We start from the raw sequence: 27,452 nt of genomic DNA on the forward strand, positions 1-27,452 counted from the left end.
TCCCTCCCAGCATCAGAGTCTTTTCCAATGAGTCAACTCTTCTCATGAGATGGCCAAAGTATTGGAGTTTCAGCTTGGTGAACATCAAAATCAGGGAAAATGCACAATTAGTCAAAGCTTTTGATGTCCATGATTTGGACAAACTACTGTATTTGGAAATGGATATGATTACATCAAATAAAGGTCTATAATGTAAAATCCGTCATCTGGGGCCCCAAGCACTGTGAGGAGATGCTGATCTGTCCTGAAGAAATCAATGACTACAGTTTAGCAGCAACACTTCCTAGGGAAGCAGAATGATGCGTGAGTGCAGCACAAAATCATGAGGGAAGACTGTGCCCCATGGAATCTTTGCTCTTCCAATGACCAGCTCCAGGACTGGGAGCAAGTTATTCACTCTCAGAAGTCTTTGGTTTTCTCATCTATAAAATGAGGATTCAGGTACCTACTTTACAGGGCTGTTGTGAAAGTTAAATCTGACAAACTATGTGAAGTGCATACCAGGGTGTTCAATCAATAGGGCTCAATCATCACACCTATTAATATGTTCCTAGTAACTATGTTTTCAATGCACTGGAGTGCACAGATCTTGTCCACACATGTGATTTCACTTAGTCCTTGCCTGCTTGAGTCAGATATGGCACTGAGATTGCAGTACCCATTTTATTGATGAGGAGACTGTGTTTCTGGAGGCTGAGAAATCTATTCGTATAGCTAAGTCATGTCCAACTCTGGGCAACCTCAAGGACTGCAGCACACCAGGCTTTCCTGTCCCTCACTGTCTCTTGGATTTTGCTCAAATTCATGTCCACTGAGTCAGTGATGTTATCTAAACATTGCATCATATGCTGCCCCCTTCTCTGTTTGCCTTCAATCTTTCCCAGCATCAGTGTCTTTTTCAATGAACTGGCTCTTCACATCAGGTAGCCAAAGTATTGGAGCTTCAGCTTCGGCACAGTCTTTCCAATGAATATTCAGGATTGATTTCCTTTAGGATGGACTGATTCGATCTTCTTGTGTCCAAGGAGCTCTGAAGAGTATTCTCCAGCATCAAAATTCAAAAGCATCGAATCTTCAGTGTTCAGACTTCTTTATGGTCCAACTCAACATTTATAAAGAAAGCTAGTCCAGACAATTAATCCTCAAAGGGAAGATTTGGCATGTACACTGAAGAAAGAAGCTAGCACTGCTCTGGAACCACACTAATGAGAAAATAGGTTAAAATGCCCCTTTGATCTATGTGTGCAATTGTGATTGGGTAACTGCATTTACAGAATTGGAATGTTGACCACAAGGTCAAATACCAGGCTGGAAGAAGCACAAGCTGGAATCAAAATTGCCAGGAGAAATATCAATAACCTCAGATACGCAGATGACACCACCCGTATGGCAGAAAACAAAGAAGAACTAAAGAGCCTCTTGATGAAATTGAAAGAGGAGAGTGAAAAAGTTGGCTAAAAATTCAACATCCAGAAAACTAAGATCATGGCATCTGGTCCCATCACTTCATGGCAAATAGAGGCAGAAACAATGAAAACAGTGAGAGACTTTATTTTTGGGGGCTCCAAATTCACTGCAGATAATGACTGCAGCCATGAAATTAAAAGACACTTGTTCCTTGGAAGAAAAGCTGTGACCAACCTAGACAATGTATTAAAAAGCAGAGACATTACTTTGCGAGCAAAAGTCTGTCTAGTCAAAGCTATGGTTTTTCCAGTAGTCATGTATGGATGTGAGAGTTGGGCTATAAAGAAAGCTGAGCACTGAAGAACTAATGCTTTTGAACTGTGGTGTTTGAGAAGACTCTTGAGAGTTCCTTGGACTGCAAGGCGATCAAACCCATCAATCCCTAAAGGAAATCGGTCCTGACTATTCATTGGAAGAACTGGTGCTGAAGCTAAAACTCCAATACTTTGGCCACCTGATATGAAGAACTGACTCAGTGGAAGAGACCCTGATGCTGGGAAAGATTGAAGGTGGGAGGAGAAGGGGATGACAGAGGATGACATGGCTGGAAGGCATCAATGACTCAATTGACATGAGTTTGAGTAGGCTCTGGGAGTTGGTGATGGACAGGAAAGCCTGGCATGCTGCAGTCCATGGGGTGACAAAGAGTCAGACATGACTGAGTGACTGAATTGAACTGACCTCAAGGTGGTGGTGGGAAGTGGGGTGGGAAAAATCTGGTAACAGGATAAAGGCAAGTGAAATACATATCTTTCTCAGCATTATTTTCCCACCAGGTTGAGAATTCCATGAGTGCAGGGATCCACCTGTTCCATTTCTATCTCAAAAATATCTAGAAGGATGCCTAGTATGCCATGAGCCTTCATGATCAGTGGAGAGAAAATTAAGTGAAAGGTTGAATGGAGAAGTGAATGAATGAGGGCTTCCCTGGTGATCTAGTGGTTGAGCCTGCCTGCCAATTCAAGGGCCATGGGTGTGAACACTGGTCCAGGAAGATCCTATATCCCACGGAGCAACTGAGCTCATGTGCTGCAACCACTGATGTCCATTGGCATAGAGCCTGTGCTTTGCAACAAGAGAAGCCACCACATTGGGAAGCTCGCACACCCCAATGAAAAGTGGCCCTGACTTGCCGCAACTAGAGAAAAGCCCATGCAGCAACACCCAGCACAGCCATAAATAAATAAGTCCTTTAAAAAGGAGTAAATGAATGAAACCACAAAGAAAATGACATTCTGACTGGTTAGTGATAGAATCATGTGGAGAACTCTTTGAAAGATAAAATATCTGGACCCCCATCCCCAACCAAGAGAATCTGAATCTCTGGCCATGGGTCTTGAGTAAGAGTATTTTTGTTATTGCTCCAGTTGAGAATGATTTTCAGCCAGGAGTGAGAACCACTGATCTAGCCCTATCTATTAATTTTACAGTTGGAAAAACTGAGGCTCCACCAGCTGAAAGGACTTGCCCATAGATTTGCTGCAAGTCAATCATGCTTCTGAAGCTAGGGGTTTTGGCATGAGCGTGTGTGTTTGTGCGTAAATGCATACAATGATTTCTCTTGCTGTAGTTTCTTTATGAATCTTCTGCTCCCTGACAATCTTCCTCTACTGATCCTTTTGCTGTATGCCTCCTTCCTGTATAATCTTTTTTCCTATGATTTTTTTCCCCTCTTAGAATCCTCCAGTGATCTTTCATCCATAGGCTGTGTGATCTTTCTCCACTCCGCGCTCCTAAATTCCCCTCAATTTCCGAAAGCGAATGGGTTATGATGTTCTTGTGAATCCTACACTTACTACTCCTCCATCATATGGTGAGCTCATCAAGGGCAGAAAGGATGTCTATTTTAGCTACTTGTCTCCAGAGTTTGACACATGGGCTCAATTAACAGATAATGAATAAATGTAGGCCAGTTGCTTTACATACATAAAAGTGATTTGTATATACACACATGCATATCTGTGTGCATGTACATCATTTGTGTAGGGCTCATTTAAAAATTTGTCATTTGAATGTATGTATGATTAAATGTAAATGAGATAATTTAATTTAATTTGACAGAATTTATTGAGCACCTATTATATCCAAAGCTCTTTGTTAAAACAAGAGATTAATGAGGAATAGGACAGTCTCTGGGAAGCCTGGAGTGCTGCAGTCCATGGGGTTGCAAACAGTCAGACACGACTGAGCGACTGCACAATTGTGGTGAGAGACCAACAAGCAAAGCAGGAAGCAAAAATAAGCTGAGAGCACATGGTATACAGAACATTAATCCAGTGGTTCTAACCTTCCTTTGGAAGTGCCACCCAGACACTAAACATGTTTCTAGACTCCTTATGTCCATATTACAAGGGCTGAGAAGACCAGGAAGGAGATTCATTTACTGCAGAAACAGCAGGATGCACACACTCAAGTGAGTATGCTCTTGATGTGGTTTTGGCTTGGCACATCGTCTGGAGAAAAAACTGTGGAGCATTGTTGGCTGGACTGGAGTTCAGTTGCTGTACTGACCATGAAAGCAACCCATTCCCATTCTTCATGAAGTGTAGTATCATTTCCTTGTTTGGATTCTACATGTAAATGGATACCTCGGTAAGCTGAACATGAACCCAATGTTTCCTGTGATATCACTTCTAATCCCATTGGCTAAAGCAACTCATGGGACGCTTCTCACTTCGCACGCTGAAAAATGATTGAGAACCTGAATAGCTTTGGGTTATATCTATCAGTATTTAGACATAAATACTGATACAAATACTATCAGTATTTACTGAATTAGAAATTATACTTTATTAATATCTATGTATTAATTTATTTAAAAATAAAAATGATAAATTTATTACATGATAATGGAAAGAAGATGTTTGTAATGAAAAGTAATGAGTTCCCCCCAAGAATAAAATATTGAGAAGAGAGACATTATTTTACATTTTTGTAAATCTCTTTAATATCTGACTTCATAAAAGACAGCTGGACTCCCATGTCTGCTTCTGCATTCAATATTCTGTGATAAGTAGTTTTGATTGAAGTATATGAAGAAAATCCAGCCTCACATATTTGTGCCATTGGAAGAAGAAGGGGTATTTCATAGCTTTTCAGCTAATTTGGGATATTCTTCTTTGATACTATGCCAAAACTTGGCAGAGGGTAGTTTCTTAAAAGTTAGCAGTAATATGGAATCTGAAACCATGTTGATGAGCTTTTCATGCTCTGTTATATTAAAATCTCTTGGTCTACCTTGAACTTTAAATGTGGTTAGTGACAGGCTCATGCAAGACTTCGTAATATCATATATTTGAGATTTGGAAAATAGTGCCTCACTGAGTTATGCAAATCTTCCAAATGCTGATGTATTTCTTTATGTGTTATTACCAAAAAATTACCTTTGTTAATATTACTACAGATCTCATCAGAAAAGTCTTCAATATTGGGAAGAAGTCAGAATCACAATAGCAGATACACGTTATATGAAATTTTCATTTTAACTAGAAAACCCTTATTTTATTATGCACAACAAATACTATCTGTTGTATTTATTCAAATGAAAACTTCAAGCTCATTCTGTTTATTTTCAAAAACGGTATCTGCCAAAACCCGACTGAATAACCATAGTTTGCCTGTAACTTGTTGGTCCAAACGCAAACAGCATCCTATGAAGAAAGCACTTGTTTAGCTGGCTACTCAAATTAACTTGTAAGTGACTTTCCTTGAGACTACCATCCTATCTCTGTACGTATCAGAAGTGCTGGATACACACTTCCCATTTTGTCAGCCAGACTATTATAAAGACTTTGAGATAGGGAGAATAATAGTCCCTCAGAATGCTCATGTACTAATTCCCCAGAAGTGGTGAACATCAGCCTGCAAGGAAAAAGGAACTTTGCAATGGTGATCAAGGTGAGGATCTTAAGATGAGCTTTTCCGGGTTTATCTGGAAGGACTTGAGCTTAAACACTCTGGTCTTGTAAGTGGAGACTTTTTCTTGGCTGTATTTAGAGCGGGAGATGTGAGCATGGAAGAAAGACAGAGAGAGATACACAAGGTGACTGACCTTGAACTTGGAAGGAGGAGGACATGAGCCAAGGCATACAGGTGGCTTTTAAAGCTGGAAAAAGCGAGGAAATGTATTCTGCCCCCACGTTACCAGGCATGGATATACCCCTACTAACAGCTTGTTCAAAGTCACATAGCAAGACTGGTGTCAGATTTCTGACCTGCCTGTGGAATTATAAGACGAATTTGTGTTGTCTTAAGGTAATCTGACGGAGAAGGCAATGGCACCCCACTCCAGAACTCTTGCCTGGAAAACCCCATGGATGGAGGAGCCTGGTGGGCTCAGTCCATGGGGTCCCTAAGAGTTGGACACAACTCAGCGACTTCCCTTTCACTTTTCACTTTCATGCATTGGAGAAGGAAATGGCAACCCACTCCAGTGTTCTTGCCTGGAGAATCCCGGGACAGGGGAGCCTGGTGGGCTGCCGTCTATGGGGTCGCAGAGTTGGACACGACTGAAGCGACTTAGCAGCAGCAGCAAGGTAATCTGATAATGTATATAGCAGTGGTAGAAAACTAAGAGAGACATGAACTCCCAGGTCAAGACATAATAGAATGAATCATCTTAACAGTTTCATGACAGACTTTCTAAAGTCAGCCTGAAATGGAAAGTGACGATGACCACTACTGTTTGGAGCCACTGACTTGACTGGTGCTAAGTTGCCAGTAGTTTTTCCCACTTTGCTTTGCATCATCAGTGCAAAGGCCAATACAGTGGGGGAGGAAAGGCAAATAATATCTTGGTGTTGTTACAAAAAATGTCTTAACATCATAGACCCTGAAAGAGTCTCAAGGTCTACTGTGATCTACAGACTATGTGTTAGAATCACTGATTTTTGTTGTACAACCATTTTTCAAAGCATCCTGCAAAATTTTATCTGTGAACCTCATGTTCAGTTTACAAACTATCCCAAGAATTAGACAAGCCAAAGTGAGATGGATGTTTGTGGGTCTTGACTCTACTCTTTGAGAATTCCTTCCATAGTATTCAGATAAATGCAAATACATCGCTGGGAAATTCTCAATGCAACTTTGTATTGTAACATATCAGTAACCTTCTATACATAAAAAAGGAAAGATCCTCTGGAGAAGGGAATGGCTACCCATTCCAGTATTCTTGCCTGGAAAACTCCATGGATAGAGAAGCCTGCCAGACTATAGTCCATGGGATCACAAAAAGTTGGACACGACACTTTCATATACATAGAAAACGTGTTCAGTGTTTAATTTTGGCTTCTCTGTATCTATTATATCTCAGGATTTTTTGATTTAAGGGAAACTAAGACATAAATTATTTATGTCTTATTTAACTTATATGCAGAGTACATCATGAGAAACGCTGGACTGGAAGAAACACAAGCTGGAATCAAGATTGTCAGGAGAAATATCAATAACCTCAGATATGCAGATGACACCACCCTTATGGCAGAAAGTGAAGAGGAACTAAAAAGCCTCTTGATGAAAGTGAAAGTGGAGAGTGAAAAAGTTGGCTTAAAGCTCAACATTCAGAAAACGAAGATCATGGCATCTGGTCCCATCACTTCATGAGAAATAGATGGGGAAACAGTGTCAGACTTTATTTTTTTAGGCTCCAAAATCACTGCAGATGGTGACTGCAGCCATGAAATTAAAAGACGCTTACTCCTTGGAAGGAAAGTTATGACCAACCTAGATAGCATATTGAAAAGCAGAGACATTACTTTGCCAACAAAGGTTAATCTAGTCAAGGCTATGGTTTTTCCTGTGGTCATGTATGGATGTGACAGTTGGACTGTGAAGAAAGCTGAGCACCGAAGAATTGATGCTTTTGAACTGTGGTGTTGAAGAAGACTCTTGAGAGTCCCATGGACTGCAAGGAGATCTAACCAGTCCATTCTGAAGGAGATCAGCCCTGGGTGTTCTTTGGAAGGAATGATGCTAAAGCTGAAACTCCAGTACTTTGGCCACCTCATGCGAAGAGTTGACTCATTGGAAAAGACTCTGATGCTGGGAGGGATTGGGGGCAGGAGGAGAAGGGGACGACAGAGGATGAGATGGCTGGATGGCATCACTGACTCGATGGACATGAGTCTGGGTGAACTCCGGGAGTTGGTGATGGACAGGGAGGCCTGGCGTGCTGCAATTCATGGGGTTGCAATGAGTCGGACACGACTGAGCAACTGAACTGAACTGAAGACATAAATACACACATCCTTCTGTTTCAATACATATTTCCATCCCTTTCCATTGAGTTATTCACTTGCTTTCTTTCTCAGAGAATAAAATCGATAAAATTGATGAGGTTTTCCCATGTGGGCAAACTTCTTTGGGGAGTAAATTCCAGCCATACAAATTGGAACACTTGGAGCTAAAAATGTATGCTGTGGGCTTTCAGAATCTGAAGGTGTGCATTTAAAATATTTTTAAGTGCTCTCATTAAGAGTCATGTTCTTTTTGATTGATTGGCTTTCAAAAAATCTGCAAAGGAATGAATTCAGTAATAGTTGAAAGTTAAAAGCCATAGAAATGGTTTGGTGGAGGAAACCAGAGCTTTCTCTGTGATGAGAGCCAGGTGGGCATATGACATCTTGCCAACCAACTGTGTAGCATTAAACCAGACAGAACAGATAGATCCTTTATTTCTGATTGCCAGTGCAAGGGCTGTATGATTTAGGGAAAGAAATTAAAAAAAAAAAAAGACATTTAGATTGAGATTCACACTTAGAGAATCCTGACCTTGGTTCATATACGAAATCTCCATAAACTGTGGCTCCCCTCCATGCGTGTGATAAAGAACAATTTTATTAGCAGCCTCTAAAGAGGGCAGGTTATGAAAAACTGTTCAACTTTGCTATGTGAGGATCTCAGAAAGGTGTGGGTTCTACCAAGAGAGAGGTAGAGAAAAAGCTAAATTTCTCTTCACAAGGGAGGTGAGCCAATTTGGGATTCTCAAGGAGAAGATAACAAGCAGAAGGAGATGGCAAGCATGAAAGCTGAGTAATGAGGGACACATAGGATAAATAATCCTTTTGTGATACCAAAGAGAAGAGGAGATTTCACCAAATGGACATGTTTGATGAGATTTCTTTTTTTATTGGAATATAATTGTTTTACAATGTTGGGTTACTTTCTGCTGTACGGTGAAGTGAATGAGCCATATGCAAACTTATATCCCCTCCTTCTTGGACCTCCCTCCTAGCTCACTCCCATCCCACCCCTCTGTGTCATCACAGAGCACCGAGCTGAGCTCCCTGTGCTATCCAGCAGCTTCCCACTAGTGATCTACTTTACACATGGCAGCGTATACATGTCAGTGCTACTTTCTTGGTTCATCCCATCCTCCTCTTCTCCTGCTGCATCTGCATGTGTGTTCTCTATGTCTGCATCTCTATTCCTGCCTTGGAAATAGGTTCTTCTGAACAACTTTTCCCACTCCAGTACTCTTGCCTGGAAAATTCCATGGACAGAGGAGCCTGGTGGGCTGCAGTCCACGGGGTTGCTAAGAGTCGGATACAACTGAGTGACTTCACTTTCACTTTTCACTTTCATGCATTGGAGAAGTAAATGGCAACCCCCTCCAGTGTTCTTGCCAGGAGAATCCCAGGGACGGGGGAGCCTGGTAGGCTGCCGTCTATGGGGTCACACAGAGTTGGACACGACTGAAGCAACTTAGCAGCAGCAGCAGAACCACTTTTCTAGACTCCACATATATATGTTAGTATACGATATTTGTTTTTTCTCTTCCCTATTTACTTTGTTCCAGGTTCTTTTGAGTATGAAAGCTTCAACAAAATCTACAGTTCCTACTAATGGCTTTGGTGCAAATGGATTCATTATGGGGAACAGGAGTGACTTTTTGAGTTCTGCTTCAAAATTGTCACACACAACTGTGACAGCCTAGATCTAAATGTCACATGAAAGGCATCCTATGAGAAGACACCAGTTGAGTTAGGAGAGTGGTATAGGTTTTTGAATTGGAATCAATAATGTGCATCTGAATACAAGACAAAAGTTTCAGTTCTCATGACTAGAGGCAAAAATTGGGACCAGAAGTAGCTCAGTTCTGTACCTTGACGTGGGCAGAGTCAAAGAGTTCCATCAGGCTTGAATCTCTGACCGTCCCAGCAGGAAAAAGTGGAAGAGAAAACCCCTTTCTTGCCATTCTCCTACTGTATAAGACCCCATGAATAATTATTTCATTTCTTGTGTGTTTATTATCCACCTCGTCCTACTCCAGACTTGTAACAATCCTTTGTCTCTCACAGCAATTCTGAGATTAAGGACTTCTCTGAAGATCTCGAGACCAGGAATTGCTTCTAGCAAATGTTTCTCCTACCAATTCTTGACACATGACAATGTCAGTAAATTCATCCCATTCGGGGAAAACCAAAGCATAGCAGAGGTGGTTGGAGGGCCTCTTCAGCTCACCTGGCCCACCAGCCCCCTCCCAACGTGTAAAGCCCTACCTTTTCCTGCAGCATCTTCATTCCTACAGAGGCATTTATTCTCTGCCCCAAAGTAGGGCATAGTACACCAGGAACAGTATTATGAAAGAGCTCATAATTTAAAATCTGGATATTTGCATTCAAGTCCTGATTTTTGTAGAGTATTGGGCTGTTTCTAAGAGGCTGAGACTTTCTGGCTGTTCACCAAACTCCGCTTCTTCTTTCTCCAGACAGACAATTTTACCACAGCCCTCAGCTTACCTTGTTGTTAGGCATGGCCATGGCATTCAATTTTGGTCAATGGGACGTGAACTGAAGTGAAGGGTATCGCTTTCAAGACTGGTCCTAGACCTCTCCCTTGCAATGGCCTAGCTCTGGAGAAATCTTAGAAGTCACGTGTTAAACACTTCACTGTCTCTATCAACTCAGACCCCCAAAAGACTGCATGGAACATTTCTTCCCTTCATCTTTGCCTCATTGCTGGCTAACTTTACTGAGGGAGAAATCATTGACCTTTAGGTGAAGCCACTGAAATTTGGGGACTGTATTGGTTATAGTAATTAGCTTTATCTTAATAAAAGTTAGAGAATGCATTTGAATATTATATATTACCACCACTCTTGATAATAGCTATTATCATAGCCCACTTGGGCTTCCCAGATGGCTCAGTGGTAAAGAACCCATCTGCCAATGCAGAAGACGCAGGTGATATGGGTTCGATCCCTGGGACAGGAAGATCCCTTGGAGGAGGAAACAGCAACCCACTCCTGTATTCTTCCTGGAAAATCTCATGGGCAGAGGAGCCTGGTGGGCTACAGTCCACGGGGTTGCAAAGCGTCAGACACGACTGAGCAGCATGCGCTGTCTGTTTACTGTAAGCTGGGCACTGTGCTGAGGGCCATGTATCCCGACCCAGGTGGCTGCTTCACAGGGGGAGAGAGCAAGGTGAGGTCATGTGGACCAGACCTTTAGTCCAGCATGGTCAGCAATTCTGGGCCAGTTTGCTCACCGTGTGCCCCATCATTTCTAGAACAGTTCCTAGCTCACCACAGCGCTATGCTGAACAAGCAAATAGAAGGAAGTGCAAGGGGTTGGAGAGTGCATATGAGGAGCCGAAACAAAAGAAAAGTCCATGAGCAGTCTCTTGGTACGGTCCTTAGGTTGACAACTTGGTAACAGCGTGAAAACAAATTAAGCCAAAGAAACACCTCCCCTGAGATGCTTCATTACTTTCCCCACCTAGGTATGAATGCCATTAAGGCAAATTATTGCCTCTCAAATATTTTTAGCTCGATGCCCATTTCCGTCTGCTTTTGCCTTAGAGGTACATGTTTTCAGCTAAGTAATAGGACATACAAATTAAATGCAATTTCAAATTTAAACCTGTACAAGCGTCACTTACTAAGTCCCCCCTGATAGTCCCAGGGGGCTGCCCAAAGCATTGTTGGAAAGTATATTACTGTGCTTGGTTCCCATTATTCAGTCCAAGAGATTCTTATTAAAATAAAAGCTGGCAATAAGGTTAATATTTTATGTACTGCACCACCACAGTGAATGTTTGGGCCCTAATAAATAGATCTATTTCTCCCATCTTTGTTCTCATTTATGTTATTTTTTATTTTATTGTTTTCAATCTGTCATATACATATAAATACCCACCTATGACATTTCAAGATTGAAGGTGGCATGTACCACAAGTGTTTAAAAATGTAAAATGGTTATAAGAAATGTTGGCACACTCAGGAATCCAGAATTCTGGATGGATGCTGAGCCACCAAGAACCTGGTGCTATGGTCTTATCCTGGATCTAGGTATCAGCCTGGGTCATAAGCTGAGACCCAATGGATCTTTATCAGTTGACACTGCTTCTTGAGACTACTTTTTCTTGTCTTGCTTTTCTTCCCATCTTGGCCACCTGAGTGTTGGATGGCCTCTGGTTCTGGTTGCCTCCCGTTTCACTCGGCATTACTAGACCATAAGCTCCTTCATGGGAGGGACAGTGCTGATTTGAGTTTACTTTCCAACAGTTCTGCAGTGGGTGCAGAGTAGGGTCTCAGTACACAATGGATTGTTGACATTGGCTTGGGTTTGACACTGTTAACTTTGACATTGGGTTTAGGAACTCTCTGGCTGACCAAGGACCCTGGCTTTTGCAATCAACTGATTCTTACAGCTTCCCTTTTCTCTCCCATCACACAATTACACAGCCCTTGGGCACACTTCCTGGCACAATCTGTGCTTACTATTGGATATCTACTTCTGTTCCTCTGCTAAGTGTACTTCATGTAAATTTTCTTAAAATAAACATTGCAAGAAGACTCTGGCCCTGTAAAAAGTGAACATTTGAGTGATGCACTCACACAATATATTATTACTTTAGATAAATCACTTAACATCCATACTATTTTCTCTTCTGGAAAATGAAAGGATTGCATTAAGTAACAGAACTTGTCTCTTTTGTTTCTTGATCCTCTTTTTTAAAGATTTTTCTGATGTGAATCATTTTTAAAGTCTTTATTGAATTTGTTACAATGTTGCTTCTGCTGTTTATGTTCTGTTTTTTGGGGGCTCAAGGCATAGGGGATCTTAGCTCCCTGACCAGGGATGGAAACTGTGCCCCCTACATTGGAAGCAAAGTCTTAACCACTGGACCACCAGGGAAGTCCCTTGATTCTCTATGTTTGATTCTATAAGGATCAGGGGCTGGATACTATTAATATTAAAGCAAACAAAATTCAGATAGCAAAATTTATGGACTTCCTGACCACTATGGTTGTATATTTAACACTGCAGTACCATATTTGGATGTAATCTTTAAGATTACAAAATTATTTCCTTGCAAAGGACCTGTTTTCCAGCTGAAGGAGGCATGTGGCAGTCTTGGAAAGCAAAGCACTCACTCATAACCACTGAGGAGGCTCAGAAAATGTTTACAAGGATATTGGAAAGCCACAGGGTTCTGGATTTACCAGAGAGTGTGGCAGGAGCAGAATGAGAAAAATGAAACAAAACAGCAACCCATTCATTCATTCATTTGAAACTGCTTGTTGGAAATCTGCTGTATGCTGTGGATGCTTCTGCCATCAAGCTCAGCTCAGAATCTCTAGAAAATAAAGCAGAAAAATTAAGTGAAAATCTACCACCAGCTATTTCAGTATGTTTGTATGAGGGAGGAGGTGCCGTGTTAAATACATTTTTTCTTGTCATGCATACAACTATTTTACACTTTCAAGGATGGCGGGCACACATCTAGGCATTTTACTCTTCTCTTTCTACATTAATAACAAAAGCTTTGTCATGTTCTAGCAGAACTTTCACCATTTTCATTTCACTGTACTGAATTTAATTATTCTCTCTGTAATTTGGTTTTTAGATATTCCTTATTTTCCTTGTTTTATTGCAAATGATTCTTCCATGAAAATCTTTGTGAATGTAACTTTTTTAAAGTTTATTTCTTTTGAATAAGTAGTCCTGATTATTAAAGTATTGGAGTCATTTTTTTCTATTTAAATATATATCAATTTCAGGAAATCTTGGTTAACACTTCTCCTTACAAGACAAAAATAATCACCTAAGATTTTGCAACTTTTTTCTTTCTTCTATATATTATTATTAGGCTCCCAGTAATTTGTCAAGGATTGGGTGATGCTGCCCTGCTAGCATGACATCTTCTGCTGTGTGGTTGTAATTCCGTATTTAAATGGACTCAATGTACACTTCCAGTTGCTTTATTTAAGTTTCCCTTTTCCTGAATATATTGTTTGATTCCTTTTTTTGCCTCAGTGAGTTTTATCATTGAGTTCCTCAAAGGCACTCTCTAATCCTATGTTCCCTCATGTTTTCCATGTTTGAGAATGTTTTATACATTTAATGCTATGCATATGCCTATGGCTGACAGTAACTATATGCATTGTTATGGGATTCTAGTTAACAAGTCATGTTAATGGGAGATAACGAAGAAGGCGGGGATCAGGTAACGGCGTCATGACTAAGATCTCAGACTTTGAAAGAAAAGACATTTCCCCTGAACTCTGACTGTGCCACTTAGCTGGCTCTGTGAACTTGAGTAAATAATCTAGCAACGTTAAGCCTCAAGGTTCTCATCTGGAAAATGGGGCTGATCATAGACCCTGCCACTTGCTAAGGTGACTGCCAGGGTTGGATGAGATACTACATATATGACACTTAGTGTTTGGCACATGATGAACAGTGAATAATAATGGTGATAACATTTTCGAGTAAGCTTCCTTTTATAAGTTATCTAGTATTAGTAGTTTGTTAGTGTTGTTACTGTGATTGAAGTCAAATATCATTTTTTTCTGAGCTTGCTCTATGTGCTGGACAGTGAATTAGGTGCTGGAGATTCAAAGGAATGTAAAATATGATCTCCTAGAATTGCCTGGCTGTCCATCAGTTAGGACTCCGAGTTTTCACTGCCAAGGAACTAGGGTCAATCCCTGATAGGGGAATTAAGATCCCACAAGCCTCATGGCCATATATATGTATAAGCTCTGTCCTTTTTCCCAGAGGTTCATTATTCTGAGAAGATAAAATATGACCATTTATAAGTTTGAGTATGGGAGTATGAGAGTCCTATTCACAGTCACCTTTTTGTGTTTTAAGTTTTTGATTCTGTGCCTTTTTACTCTGGTCATGAAAAGAGGAAAAATAACAATGACATGGCCCCAGCATTGACATTACTCATGTCTCTCTCTGCACTGTGGTGCGTAAGGTTGGAACTTGGAAAGGACGAAAGTTTAGAGCCAAGGTTCTCATGCAAAAAAAAAGCAAACATGAACCCCAAATATAAACACTTCCTGCAGAGTGTTTTTGCACCAATCCTTGCACAAAAGACTGCACACAAACTCCTCAAGCTTTGGGGGACACTTGGAAGTCATGGAAACAAGCTTTGCAAAGCTCTCAAATGCTGCCTTCTGCAATACGTGTGAAATGGTTCATTTCCATAATGGGGCAGGTAAAATTCTATTAATTTAGATTTTACTGAAGCATGACATTTTGTGAACTCACTGACCTTTGTGAACTCACTGACCTTTGTGAAAAGGAACCCTAGTGAAGCTAGCACCACCCCAGGGAGTATATAGCGATCGGCATGTGAGCTGGGAAAGAGAGCAGGGAGTATGTCCCCTCAGGACAGGCAGTGAAAGAGCTGGGTTTCTGGGGTTTCAAAGTGGTACGCTTGAGCCCAGTCCTAAGGAACATCATAGAAAAGAGACTCAAAGAAAGTACATCACCTAGAAACCCTAAGTGACCTTCTTGACCCTGAAATCAGGTCCTCTGTCCTGAGATGAGTTGAGAGTCTGCGGGATGAGAGTCTGCGGGCTGAATGGGGTTGTCCTGCCATGTGGGTTTGTCCTCTCCATCAGAGAGGGCTACGGATTAGGAGGTGAACACCCAGAACACAAAGGTTATTTGACTGAGCTCTCAGCTCTCAAAAGAACAAGTTCCATACCTCCAGGAGGTGTGCCAGCATGGAAGCTATGCAGACAGGGAAGTGCTGGTGGGAAAGACGAACATCATTTCCAAGAAATCCTGGAACACCATTTCTAAACCTGATCTGTGCAGCTGGCTGAGGCTTCAGCAGTATTAGTGAGGTCCAGCTCCAAATACAAAACTCTGTCCACATCCCAAGTCACTTCGTATGTTTGACGGATGTCCTATGAGAGATTATTTTCCACTTGTGTCCTGAGAAATGACAATGCTCAAAGGTATTATCTGGTATTAATATCTGTGGTCATAGAACTTTGTGGAGGGCCCAGTGTACAATGGCAACCTACTCCAGTATTCTTGCCTGGAGAAGCCCATGGACAGAGGAACCTGATGGGCTACAGTCCATGGGGTCGCAAAGAGTCAGACACAACTGAGCGACTGAGCACACAATATACAATAAGTAGTTACGTAAATATTTCACCCACTAATGAGTGCATAAATAATTTAAATAATATGAGCATTAGTTGGGAAATTCTTTGTTCATTTCAGGCATATATTTTTAATTTGGAGAGAAGCAGCAAATGGAAAAATTGTCTAGAAAAACCTTCAGTTCTGAGCTAGTAACCCCTCACTCTTGTCCATGAATGGAATCCAGCTCTCATCTCCCAATAGGAATGCAGATGGAATAAAATTAGCATATTAAAAAACCTGCATCGCCATGGGGGTGTCTATCTATATAATGATACCTCTCATCATCTCCTGAGTTCAGAGTCACTCTCTTTGCTGCCTGTTTTGTCTCCTTTGGTTGCTGCCCTTGAAACTAAGGCACAATCAAGGTGCTTGATGAAGCCAAATGCTTCACTGATCTAAACAAAAGGCAGTTGGGAGACGTCTGGTTGGCATGGGGAGGGGGAGGGATCCGTGGAGAGACATGTCATATCATTCCTTCCACTTTTTCTTTTTTTTAAAAAAAAAAATTCTTGGCTGGGAGAGCTGTGTGTGGGTGAAGGGGACTTTTTTTTTTTTCTGGGATGATTTTTCTTTTTTTTTCCCAAGGACCAGGGTCAGGAAGAATCCACCCCAAGGGTAGTTGGAGGGAAGAAAAATAACAAGGCACACGAGTGTCTGGGGACCACAACATTGCTCACATCCTCTATAATCATCAGTGCATGGCTTGACTGTCTTGGTAATTTACATAATACCATCCTGACACCTTCGCTTCAGTTATCCATCACTACTGCGGTGGAGTTTTCCTTCCTGGCTCACGCTTGCTTGCTTTCTGTCTCTCCCTTGGTCTCTCTCTCCCATCTCCCTTTTTTTTTCTTCTTCTTCTCCCTATCCTCTTGCCCTTTTGCATGTTGTTTACACCTCTCTTGCTCCCTCTCTCCATGTGTGCTGGTGTTTATTGGGTCAAGCAAAAAAGAAAGGGGAAAAAAAGGTAGATTTCACATAATTTCTGTCCTTTTTGTTCAACTCACAGACATTCAATAAGTGATGAAGCACCCAGTCAATGAAGATGGGAAATATGCAGAAGAGAGCTCCTTTTTTTGATAATAAATAGTAACACTGGGGTGGGGGGAAAGGAGTTATTTTAATAAATTTAAACATGGACATTGTGGGAGAAATGAGGTCTTCAGATTATACATTGTTTTGAACATAAATCAGTTTACACTTTGCATTGAACAGAAATTTGCAAATAGAGAAAAATTGGACACTGAGTATTCAATTCATCTTTCAGTATAACCCAAAGAGTCCATAAATAAATGAGTCCAAGACTCACACATACCTAGGGATATGATCAAGGTACTGGGTTGATGATTTTCCTGAAAATATTTCAGTTGGTTGTATCCGTATGGTTGAGCCAAAAGATAGTGGAAAAATAATTGGAGAGATCAATTGTATGCCCCACATACTACATTTTAAGAAAAATAAATGGATGGAAAATTACATAAAAATACGTAACAAAACTGTTGCACAGAACACATATTTCGTGATCTCAGTAATACACAGAGAAAAGTATTATGCAGTGTTTGACAAAGAATGAATGCCAAGGTCACTAGGGATGGAAGGGCTGTTTATATGTATCTGGGTTTTAAAGAAGAAAATTAGTTAATTGAATTGGCTCTAATGGTTTTTCATAAACTTTATGTTCTCTTTTTAAAAATACCTATTCTACCTCACCTCTCTCCCTTATTATTCTTCATATCTTTTGTTTTATTCTAGAATAGACTGTGTAAATAAATGGAACTCATAGAAAAACAGTATCAGCTCTCAACCCCTGTTCCTTGAAAGGCAAGCCCGATGTTGAAGCCCTGCCTGTAAGACTTTTTACATAGAAATCCTGATGCTTAGATACCCGCCAAGGCACCTGGAATCAGAGTTTTCAAATTCTTCACAACTCTGCATGGTAAGAACTATTATTCTGTCTGTTATACAGATGAGTACATTAAGACTGGGGGCAGTAACTTGCCCCCAGGTCACACAGCCGGGAAGATGCAAGGCAAGGTTTGTAAGCAGAGAACAGAAGGACAGGGCACAGCGTCGGCATCAGCAAATGATGCCTGGCTGAGGGCATCTATGCTCTTCTAGTCTTGAGGATTTTGCTGTCAGAAACTATTGCTAACAAATTAAAAATTGAAGACCAGAAGCATCAAGGAGTAAATTTGCCTGTAATCAGTGGACGGACTAGCCTGGGAGGGAGCTTCTTGAGTCAGGGTTGAATTTATTTCCTTTGTCTTTTCAGTTCTTGAAACTGGGTTTGGATCGCCTTACTGGAACTCAGCAGATATTCACTAAAGTGAATCTTATCTTAAAAAACAAAGAATCCTACTAAAGTTTGGCCTGTGCTGGGAAGGATGGACACAGGCGGGTTTCCCGCCGGGTTATGGCCCCAGCCCACTAGCTCTGTTGACCTGCACTTGGCTCTAGAGTATCTGTGCACAAACCCGACTTGCTCCTTCCTGTTGCCTTTTGTTATAACGATGGTAAAGAATCCACCCAGTTCTTGGGTTTTTTCTTTGCCATTTTATTTATTTTTTTAATCAAAGGATAATCGCTTTACAGAATTTTGTGGTCTTCTGTCTAACATCAATAAGAATCAGCCATAGGTACACCCATGCCCCTCCCTTCTGAACCTTCCTCCCATCTTCCTCCCCATCCCACCCTTCTAGATTGTCACAGAGCCCCTATTTGAGTTCCCTGAGTCATAAAGAATCACCCAGTTCTTTATCTCATTAGCCAACTTGGCCATTTTTAATGAGAGGGAAACCGGGTGCTGAGGCAAAAAAATTGTAACCGTTTGTTGTATTGAACTCAGATGGAAATGCCTCTATCTCCATCACCGGCCAGGATGATGCTACAAACAGAGGTTGTGTCTTAGTCTTAGCATCTCCCTCCTGAGAAGAGTTCTTGCACAGAGGAGTAATTCAGGCTTCAGAACAGTACTGGCCATGGAGAATGGCAGCTCTGTCTGTTCCTCCTTTCCTTGAAGCCCAGAATCTGGAAGAACATGTGACACTTTAAAGAACACAGTTAGTACTTGCAAAATTAGTGGATAAGTGAGCAAAGGCATGGAATATGTTAATATTTCCAAATGCGACCTCACCGGTAGAATTCCAACTGGATAGGTCTCTCAAGTACCGAAGAATTGATGCTTTCAAATTGTAGTGCTGGAGAAGACTCTTGAGAGTCGCTTGGACAGCAAGGAGATCAAACCAGTCAATCCTAAAGGAAATCAACTCTAAATGTTTATTGGAAGGACTGATGCTGAAACTGAAGCTCCAATACTTTGGCCACCTGATGTGAAGAACTGACTCATTGGAAAAGACCCTGATGCTGAGATAGACTGAGGGCAGGAGGAGAAGGGGACGACAGAGGATGAGATGGTTGGATGGAATCATCGACTCAATGGACATGAGCTTGAGCAAAATCCAGGAGATAGTGAAGGACAGGGAAGACTGACGTGCTTCATCCCATGGAGTCACAAAGGGTCAGACACAACTTAAGGACTGAACAACAACAGGTCTCCCAAGGGGTCCCTCTAGAGAAAACTGGCTCCAAAGAACGATGGCATCTATACTCATAATCCCTGTCTTCTCAATGGGTAGGGCTTTATATTTCTGCCTACACACCCAGATGACAGACACCTCAGATAAAGCAGAATTTATAATGCAAGAAGAAGAAAATATGTGCTAGAAAGTCTGGAAGAACCACAGCTCACCTAAAGGGAAGTTTTCACCAGGAGCACTTGTACTAATTCCATAGAAAATCCTGACACTTCATCATTTCTCTAGAAGCTTCCATCACACCAGTATCAATTTATGTCCTCCTGTTATAAGCTTTCACAGCACCCCATGTTATTTTTCCACATCACTGTCCACTTGAATTGCTTTTGTGTTCATGTATCTTTTCATTTATTCATTCAACAAACATTTCTTGGATATTACCAGGGTTTCAAGGGTCTGCACTAGATATCTTGCCAGATGTGATGCTAGAGTCTTTATTATTTATTTATTATTACCTGTTGCCCTGAGTAAAATGTGAGGTCAATGGGATCAAGGATCATAAATATGCTTTGTCTTTATTGCATCCCCACTAGCACCTGCTACACGGTATGTCTTTGATGGATATTTTGGTGAAGAAGCTCATGAATGAATGATCCAGTGTTGGACACTGTGGATCCAACAGTGAGTCTGAAATGGCCCTTACCTTGCCCTAGAGGGGCTCACACTCTGTAAAGTAGCCCTTATCCTTAAGTCATAGTACATCAGACTGTGGCAAGGCACCTTGTGTTAATGTAGAGACAGCCATCAACGTGTAGCTGCTGTGGCAGGTGCTTCGCCCCTGCTAACGAGTCACTGGGAGTCAGAGATCATGTCAAACTCATCTCTGAACTCCCTACAGCACCTTCCAGGACAGGGCCCCAGTGGGCATCGGGGAACTGCCAGTGAATAGGATATTTGCATGGAGCCTTCCAGTCTACTCAAAGTCAGAGCCCACAGAGCTGAATGTAACCATGTTGATTGAGGACAGCAGCAAGATAAAAGTGAAGTCGCCATGAACTGAGCCCTTAACCTGTATCAGGAGCAAGCCAAACACTGTTCAGGTCTACCATTTAGCCCTGACTATGTGGAGGGACTGCATTCTCATGTTTTCATTCTGTAGGATCAGACACTTTCCCCAGCTAAGACACATTTGCCAGGGTTAAACAGCTCTGAGCAGCAGACCCAGCATCCAGATCCAAGTTTCTCTATTACTAGAGCTTGTGATCAGAGCCATTCAAAGATGTTGGTCCTTCACACACAGGCTGACGGGTCACTGCATCAAGGTTGACCTCCTGCTGTCCAGTCATCTTCCTGATCAGGACAAATCCAAGTAGTGGCATTTGTAAGAGTTTCAAAATCTGTACCCTGTCTTTGGCATTACATGCTATCTGGGTAGCACTTTTGAAGTGCCTTTATCCTCACAACTATTTGGCATTGGCTATAAAGCTCCCCGATGGAATGTTCATGATGTAATTGTGCACAGAATATTTCTTTTCCCCCTAATAAGTCTATAAAGCTAGGCAGAAGCCACTTGGAATTTACATGCAGGAGAGAAATCTTATCCAACAACTAATATTGTGCTTCTGTCAATGAGAGTTGTATTGGACTCTATTAGCACTTGATTAAACCACATTGATGGAAATCCTCACCCCTAACCTAAGATCCTGGAACACACACACTGAAAAGAAAAAGAGACAGAAAGAAAGAGGGGAAATCAGAAGTCATTTGGGCATTTATGGCAGGTGCCTTCTCTTTCCACAAGGTTAGGTTTGGGTATTGCTTTTCAAACCTACAATCTTCAAATTAAAAACAAACAAACAAACAAAAAACCAACCTGCAGGCCTCTAGCTTTTCACAGTAGCTTTATTTTTATTTATTTTTTTGGTTATGAAGTTACTTTGTTAAGATTGGAGTTTATGCTATAAATTGAATTAAGGCGCAAATATATACAGTTCATTTTGTCTTTTAGCACTGCCTCCCTCTTACTTTCTCTTGTGATAAAGAAAACCATTAGCTCCTGTCAGAATCACAGGGAAGGAGATCATTTTTATTGAAATAAGAAGGAAATGATAGTGTCAGGCACTGAGTCCGAGAGATAAAATATTACATCTAATAAACAGGCTACATATGGGATTCGACAAGGGGTCCTTGAATTACAGAACAACAGAAGCTTCAGAAAAACAATAACATTAATATTGAAAAATAATGACTAACACTTCCATCTTGGAGGAAACCTGCATTTTAATCAACAGGAGGGAAATTCAGGAAGCTCTGAGAAAGCAACTTAACAATACCCAGAGTATGGAAACATGAGTGAAAATGAGCCAATAAAATGGCAAGCATGGATGTCCAAGGCAATCAAGGATTCAGAAAAAAATCAAGAGACTTAAAGAGGTAGATGGTATTCAAAATACGGCAGAGAAACTTGTTGAGGTACAGATGGGAGAGTCTAAATGAGTAAGTAGTTTCCCTGGTGGCTCAGACAGTAAAGAATTCGAGAGCAATGCAGGAGACCCGGGTTCTATCCCTGGGTTGAGAAGGTGCCCCTGGAGAATGGAATGGCAACTTACTGCAGTGTTCTTGACTGGAGAATCCCATGGACAGAGAAGCCTGGCGGGTTACAGTCCATGGGGTTGCAAATAGTCAGACACAATCAACTGTCTGGTGTACTAGTGAAAAGGATTCCAGATCTGTGCTCAGTGGCATAGAGGCCATGACTCATGAGTGACATCTGTTTTAGAGATGGATGGGGTAGAGGGTGAAGGGGCAGAGATTGCTGGCATACTACCCTGCATTTGCCATCATTAATCCCGATCAACAATCCTCAGAATTCCCCCAGGGCACAGCTGGCAATGTCTGCAGACATGTACCTGTGAGGGTTTGTGAATGCCACTGGTGTCTAGTGGGTAGAGACCAGGGATGCTGTTCAACTTCCTACCACGTCCAGGGAAAGCCTCACAACAAATAATGATATGAACAATAGTAATTATTTGTGTTATTATTATTTGCTCCAAAGGTCAATAGTGCCATATCAATAGATAAAAATGTACTTTTCCCATTTCCCAATCAAAAGAACCCCATCTACTTATAACTAAGCCCACATCAGTGCTCTTATAGACACAGTTTCCCTGGAAACCTCTTACCCTTCATACCCAGCTTCCAGGAAGGATGGCATGATTCACTCAAGACCATATTTGTTCCCTCCCAGGACCTAGATCTTCACTTGACTTGTCAGCATTCTTAAAACAGAAATTGAGTATTATTAGACACAATATCAAAAAATGATAATATTCAATGGACAATTATGATAGCTACTATTTATTGAGAGCCTATGTGTGAGAAACAGGAGTCAACACTTTTCACAGATTGTCTTTCTTTTTTTTTTTCTGTTTTTATTTATTTATTTATTTTTTAAATTTTATTTTATTTTTAAACTTTACAAAATTGTATTAGTTTTGCCAAATATCAAAATGAATCCGCCACAGGTATACATGTGTTCCCCATCCTGAACCCTCCTCCCTCCTCCCTCCCCATACCATCCCTCTGGGTCGTCCCAGTGCACTAGCCCCAAAGCAGACAGACTTGCCATGAGAGATCATCACCCCCAAATTACAAATGGGGACATTTACAGAAGGGAGTCAAGCTTGCAAGCCAGAGAGCTGGGATCAGTGCATTCTGGCTGACCCCAAAACTTGATCTATTTTGGCTTAGGGTTTCTCAGCCTTGGGCTTAACCACACTTGTTGGGGGTAGTGAGGGGAAGTTCTGTGCATTGTAGGATGTTTCTTAGTCTCTACCCACGAAATGTTAGAAACATCCTCCTGCCCCGTCATGACATCCAAAACTGTCTCCAACCAAAAATGTCTTTTGACATAACCAAATATCCCCTAGAAGTCATACTTGCCCTCAGTTGAAAACCATTTGCCTAGAGAAAATGTGTTTAGGGTTTTAGCTTGAAACACTACAGATGCCCCAGAAGGGTAGTAAATGGTTCACTGGTCACTATAAAGTTGGAAAAAAAAAAAAAAGAAAACAAAATGGCTCAGTGGTAAGGAATCTGCCTGCCAACGCAAAATATGTGGGGTTCGATCCCTGGGTCAGGAAGATTCCCTCAGTAGGAAATGGCAACCCACTCTGGTATTCTTGCCTGGGAAATCTCACAGACAGAGAAGCCTAGTGGGTTACAGTCCATGGGGTTGCAAAAGAGTTAGACATGACTTCACGTCAAGCAGTAACAAAAACAAGAATAGAGTTAAAAGAAAAAGAAGACAAGTTCCATTTGGATTTTCCTCTTTCTCTGACATTTGAAATTCATCTACTTTATTGGCGATTGCATGAATTTGAAACTTTTTTGGCTATTTATGATTTGTTTTCAAGAAAATTTATTGGGAAAAATCCCATAAGTGTCAAATTCAGGCCTTTGTCCCAACATGGCCTGGGTTGTAATTTCCTGCCTTGTCCTTTGGACATAATTGCTTGGTGCATTTAAGTACAGTAACTATAGGAAAACTTCATCATTTACTGAGCAGCTACTATGTGACTAGTTCTGTGCTTCCCATTTGATTTGTCTGTGACCCTGCTGTGCAGAAATCCTCATTCATGTTTTACAGGGAGTGAAGTGGGACCAAAGGCTAAGGAGTCCTCTCCTGGATACACAGCCTGTGGGAAGGAGGAGGTCTTTGAACCCAAACCCAGGTCACTGTATCCACCTCATTCTCTCTCCAATCTCTTGCCTGTGATGTGGTTTAACTGCTAAATCATGTTGAACTCTGCGACCCCATGGACTGTTACCCACTAGCCTTCTCTGTTCATGGGATTTCCCAGGGAAGAATACTGGAGTGGCTTGTCATTTCCTACTCCAGGAGCTCTTCCCACCCAGGGATCGAATCTGCATCTCTCGCATCTCCTGCATTGGCAGACAGATTCTTTACCACTGTATCACCTGAGAAGCCCCTATGGCCGTGATATGTATCCATATTTTTTTTTCCTCTTTCTCTCTAATTAGAAAATTGTTAAAATTTTGATCATTGTTGAGAACAAGCAATGAATAAGTGAGAGTTTCTATGCTTTACCCCCTACTTTTGTGTCTGCTTGAAGATTTCCATAATACAAAATTTAAAAAAAAGCCTCTTTCCTACCTCCCCACATAAAATAGAATCACTCATCTCATATTTTATGTGACTCTAGGGGCCTAAGTACTGATTTCCAGTTACCTGTATTCATTTCTAATCCAAACTCACAAGTTGTCTTTTCTTGTTTGGAAAGTCTGGAGTTTTGCAGAAGGACTTAGACACCTCAACAAGCTATAAACCTCCTGAAAGTGCTTGTTGGAGAGTTATCTTCCACTGTGGCCTTTCTGACATCTGTTCCTAGCCTCCCGAAGTGACCTGGACCTAGACTGGGTGGCCTGATGCTCACCACCCAGTGCTCTGTCTTCCTTACACTCAGTAGCTGGGTTGTCCGCTGAGCTGGAGAGCAAATAATAGGCACTTGCAGCAACATGGATGGACCTAGAGATGGTCATACTAAGTGAAGTAAGCCAGGCAGAGGAAGACAAATATCATATATCACTTATTTGTGGAATCTAAAAAAAAATGATAAAAAAGAACTGATATATAAAACAGAAATAGACCCACAGACATAGAAAACAAACTTAGCAATGGGGAAAGAATGGGGGAGAGATGAATTAATAGTTTGGGATTAACATATACACTCTGCTATATATAAAATGGATAAACAACAAGATCCTACTGTATAGCACAAGGAACTATACTCAGTATTTTACAATAACCCATAAGGAGAAAACATCTGAAAAAGAATATATATACATGTGTGTGTGTATAATTGAATCACGTTGCTATATATCTGAAACTAACACAGCATTTTAAATCAACTATGTGTATATATGCTCAGTCACTCAGTTGTATCTGACTTTACAACCCCATGGATTACAGCTCAGCAGGCTCTTCTGTCCATGCATTTCTCAGGCAAGAAGAATACTGGAGTGTGTTCCTATTTTCTCCTCCAGAGGGTCTTCCCTATCCAGGGATTGAATCCGCATCTCCTGCATTGGCAGAAGGATTCTTTACCACTGAGTCACCTGGGAAGCCCCACAATCAACTGTACTTCAACTTACAAAACAGAAAAATAAAAGACAAATAAAAAACCAAAGACAAACGTACAGCAACAATGATAACAAAACAAAGAAAAGCAGAAACAGCACAGTGTAAGGAAAGATTTCAAAGGAGACTGGCAGACAGGATGCCTTTACTTTTCTCATCTGTTCATTATTTAAGCTCCGAGAAAAGGGAAATGGAGTGGGGGAGGGGAGACAGGAGAGTGTCTCTGCCTAAAAGCAGTCTAGAGGCACCCCCCCAGGGAACAAGTCCTGTGGCCTCCTTGGGTGAAGAAACATAAGGAATTTCTAGTTTTTCTCCATCAAAATTAAAGCAGGGGTAACAGATCGACCTCTTAGATCCAAGTTTTAGCATGAACTCCATAAGTACAGCCCTCATCACCACCAGTGGGTTAAACAGACATTTTGGGATGTCTTTCTAGCTTGTTTGGAAGACGAGAAAGCATTGTTTGAAGCTGCTTTGAGAAGATGGAGCCTGGTCCCTTACCTTTTCTCTCTTTCCACCCAGTCTCTCCTTGCTAGGACCCACATATGTGAAAAGTCACCACCTCTAGGTTGTCCTGACCCATGATTTCATTGAGAAGAAGCAAGAATCTAAATGTGACCTCTCCATCAGAGAAGCTGAGGTTCTCTGGGGTAGGACATTATCTTAGTTCATTCAGACTGATCTACCAAAGTACCACTGGCTGGGTGGCTTATAAACAACAGAAGTTCTGGAGGCTAGAAATCTGATCAGGAAGTCAGCAGGATTGGGTTTTAGTGAGAGCCCTCTTCCTGGTTGCAGACTGACTGTTTCTCCTTGTCTCTTTACATGGTGAAAAGAGTGATCTTTCTGTGAACCCTTCACAAGGCCTCTAATCCCATTTATGGGGGCTTAACCCTTAATACTTTGGTCACCTCATGTGAAGAGTTGACTCATTGGAAAAGACTCGGATGCTGGGAGGGATTGGGGGCAGGAGGAGAAGGGGACAACAGAGGATGAGTCGGCTGGATGGCATCACCGACTCGATGGACGTGAGTCTGAGTGAACTCTGGGAGTTGGTGATGGACACGGAGGCCTGGCGTGCTGCGATTCATGGGGTCGCAAAGAGTCGGACACGACTGAGCGACTGAACTGAACTGAACTGAACCCTTAATGCCCTAATTAGCCTTCAAAGACCATGCCTCCCAATACTACCACAGTGGGGATTCAGACTGCAACATAAGAATTCTGGGGGATGCAATCATTCAGTCCATTGTGGGCATATTCTGGGTGAACTCTCCAAATCATTTTTTCCATGTAGTATTTCAAAAAACATCCCTTGCTTCTACTATGAAATGTCTGACACTGCGCTGGGCACTGCAGGACAGGAAGAAATACCGCTACTGCAACAAGTGTCAGTAATGGAGACAGTAATAATGAACAAAAGCTGTGCTCTAATTACCCGCAGAGGAGGGGGGCAGATGGGGAGTCTGCTGGAAACACAAAAAAGCTATGAACGTATCATTGTCACAGGTCAAGGGTAGGACTGTGAGGAGAAGACCAAAGGCTATTTTGCAGAGGGAAACTAGATGCAGGGTGTTAGGTGAGTACGAGTTCAGGGGAGAAGGTGGGGACTGGGGGAAAGAACATTCTTGTGGAGGGACTGACAGATGGTGAAAGGAGAGGCAGCGCTATAGGAAGCCACTGAAAGGATAAAGCTGGAAAAGAGGGCTGTCCTGGGCGTGGCTTTGTTTTTAACAATTTTACGGAGATTTAATTGACATGCTGTTAAGCTGCACAGTGTTTAAGTGTGCCGTGGGATGAGTTTTGACATCCTCCATGAACTATGCCCACAATCAAGATAATGGATGTAACCGTCATCCCCAAGTTTCCTCCGTGTGCTTTTTAATCTCTGCCTCT

Source organism: Bubalus bubalis, chromosome 20, assembly GCF_019923935.1.
Source record: "Bubalus bubalis isolate 160015118507 breed Murrah chromosome 20, NDDB_SH_1, whole genome shotgun sequence".
NCBI classification, from domain to species: Eukaryota; Metazoa; Chordata; class Mammalia; order Artiodactyla; family Bovidae; genus Bubalus; species Bubalus bubalis.